This window comes from Microtus ochrogaster, unplaced genomic scaffold, assembly GCF_000317375.1.
Source record: "Microtus ochrogaster isolate Prairie Vole_2 unplaced genomic scaffold, MicOch1.0 UNK382, whole genome shotgun sequence".
Lineage (NCBI taxonomy): Eukaryota > Metazoa > Chordata > Mammalia > Rodentia > Cricetidae > Microtus > Microtus ochrogaster.
This window is the reverse complement of record NW_004949480.1, coordinates 21,648-24,821: the sequence shown is the minus strand read 5'-3', so window position 1 is coordinate 24,821 and position 3,174 is coordinate 21,648. Positions and strand designations below refer to the sequence as shown.

The window sequence follows — 3,174 nt, the reverse complement described above, 5'->3', positions numbered from 1 at the left end:
CTAGCCACCATTCTTTCCTCTCTGCTGTAGTCTTCTCGGAGTTCAGCCTTCCACATAGAATGCTAGGCACGTGCAGACACATTCTCATGTACAGAGTCACAAGGCTTGAGGAGGGGAGGGGGGCGACACTGTCCACTGATCCCACAAGATCCCGCAGACTGGGACAATCAACATGAACTTACTCCTCACAGTCCAAGATCAAGGCACTGGCAGCTACTGAGGGTGGCAGGGGCTTCATTCCCCCACAGAGGGCTCCTCTTTCTGCATTCTCACACACTGGAGGACACACTCCCCAGTCTCCTTCTCAAGAGTACACTCAAGAGGGCTCTATTCTCATGACCTTGCCACCCCAGCGGCCCCGCCTCTCCATCATCTTGGGGGTAGGATTTCCATATAGGGATCACAGGGAACGACAAAGAGCCCATTTCCCACTTTGGATCTTCTGCCATTCCTGTACAACTGAGTCCTATTCAGAGTCAGAGCTAACCCTAAGTGTGGCCTCCTTTAAAGGTAGTAACAACCCAAATGAAATGTCTTCCTAAGCTCTGTGTTCAATCACACGCCGCTTGCACGTCACTTGAGATATTTTCTCCCGTGTACTAAAGTACAGAGTCTTAAAAGAAAAGACACTCAGCTTACACTTTGTACATTGACCTTTCTTTAGTAAAATTAAAAGTATTATTTATTTTGTGTGTCCGTGGAATGTGCACCACAGCATGTGGAAGTCAAGGGAAACACTGAGGGAGTCAGTTTTCCCCTCTTGAAATGAGGGTTCAGGTGATCCAACCTAGATCATCAAGCTCGGCAGCAAGCACCTTTACCTGCTGGGCCATCTTGCTGGCCCCTAAATTTATCTTTCACCCTTGAAATCCAGCACAGTTTCTGAGTCATGGAAATATGAATGCATATGGTCTGTGGTATTAACAACTCTTGCTTCTAACTAAGTGAGAAACTTTACAAATTGGCTCAACAAAGAGTTATCTCCTTTGCTAGGGAAATCATATCAAGAAGAACAAAAATGGCCCCTATGCCAATACAGCTAATATCTGTCATTTAGCTCCCTCCGACACTTTGACTTTTTAGGCTATGTGCAACTCTGCTAGAAGAAAACTCTTATGCTAAAAATTTACCAGATGACACCCATGTTGACAGTGACAACAATTGCAGAACCCTCGGTACCATCTGGTTCACCTGTTGTTAGGCAAATAACAGAACTGGAAGGGACAGGTAAGGGAAGCAAACCCGAACTTTAAATTCACTCGGCGACACCTGCTAGGTGTGTATGCATGCTGACTCTTAGTCACGGGCCACATCTGCGGAGTGATGGAATCTAGGCAGACAGTAGCAATGCCGCCACCACCTGCACAGAGAGCCACCCTGTAGCACATAATGGCCATCTGAAACTTTGCTGGAAGGCAAACTCTTCCAGGGTCATCCCGATGTGAGCACAAGCCTGATTTACAACTCCAGCCGCCGAGCGCTCTCGAGCTCCTAAGTGCGCCACTCTTGTCACTAGTCAAATCCTGCAAAGGGGACAGCCGCTCCTGTCACCAACATGCCACAGCTTCTGAACAGAAACCACAGCCCAGGCACTTCTACTCATGAACTCTGACTTAAAGAGCCCTCAGAAATTAAATCCACCACAAATAAAGATGAAATGCAAGGGGCCTTTAGAGATCAAAGACAATTGTTTTGCTAGAAAGTTCTCTTTTTTGGGGTGTGGGAATAAGGAATCTAGAAGCAGACAACTTCATTTTCTTACCTAAATCTTTAAGGGCCTTCTAAAGAGAGGGAGCTGGAAGATGTCTGAAAAGAAAGCACACGGAACATAAGCAGCTGTCTGTCCATCTGACAACATGGGATGGGCCTGACAGCATCAGTGTGATGAACCATTCCGGTGGAACACGGGGCACACAGACAGGAACAGTTTGTAAACCTTATACTCCTATGTCCTTCGGAAAATCCAGGGCCTTGCCTAGCCAACTTGAGCAATGACTTTTTCTCCCAAGGAGCTTCTGATGATTTGAGAGGGATGGCATTTTTATGGTGTGTTTTCATCAAGAAGAGGGAACTAGCACAGGCTATTCCTGTGCAGGACTAAAGCCAACCTGGAGAATCAGCTATGACTTCAGATAGGTGTGTCGGGGAGAATGCTCTCAGGAAACACAGGGTGGGATTACATTTACAAGACCTGCATACAGATACGAGGAACTTGAAGCAGAAAGTTTAAGTGAGTGGCAGAGGCTTTTAAATTCACGGGGAAGAGACATAAGTGCTCCCTCAAGGTCAAAGACTCAGTTATCACAAACGGAGTGTGGAGTTTCTAGTATTTACAGAGCCATTTCAAAGAAAATTCCAGAACTGACAGGACTTGCACGCGATAGATTTGGAACCCACTCCTGCTGGGTGGCTGGTCTGTGTTCCCTGTCTTTAATCTCGAGTGGTGCATAGCTGGGGAAAAGGGTACACACGCTGGCCCCATGGCAGGCGACATTCCTTGCTGGTGGTGGAAATCATGAAAGCATTGCCTACCGTGCTCCAGTACTTTCATGGGAAGCCAGAAGAGGATGAGGGAGTGGACCAAGGCATTGATGCAGTGACCCCAGAAAACCTGCGGGGAGACAAACCAGGGGTCAGAGCGTTCAGGACTGGGATCTCCTGTGTAGCTTGTGACAGCTGAGGCAAGGGGAAGGCCCCTGGTATGGTGGGGGTCCCTTCTGCAAGGGGCACTGCTAGTCTCACATAAAAAAACTGAGATAAAACAAAACAAAAAAAAAACTGTTCCCTCCTGTTTCCATGTAGGTGGCAGGACGATCTCCAGATAATATTACTTCAGGACAACCTGCACGGAGATGACACGCAATGCACCCACATCTGAGAACTGAGCTTCAGTGTGTGAAGAGGACATTTCACAATCACTCAGAAAAGGGGGGATAGGTTAAAAGTGAGAAGCAAAAAAACCCAAATTCTGTTTATTTTGAAAACATTAAAATTCAATTTATGTATAAATTCTCAATTTTTTCGCCTTAATGACTTTTTTAAAAAAATTTTCTTAATATCTTAAAATGCCCTAGTCATTCTTTTTTTAAAAGTCATCTTGGAGGTTAATGCCACACACACTAAAAAATTTTCTTTGGCACTCGGGAGGCAGAGTCAGGCGGATCTCTGTGAGTT

General features: G+C 46.1%; 1 long non-coding RNA gene across 1 annotated transcript in view; it reads right to left on the bottom strand.

Moving 5' to 3' along the window:
* Positions 1-2,535: 2,535 nt before the first annotated feature.
* Positions 2,536-3,174, bottom strand: part of LOC101991640 — a 9,319-nt gene continuing 8,680 nt past the window's right edge. Inside the window, exon 3 of the long non-coding RNA XR_258982.3 lies at positions 2,536-2,611. This is a non-coding gene — a long non-coding RNA (uncharacterized LOC101991640). The remainder of the gene's footprint in view (positions 2,612-3,174) is intronic.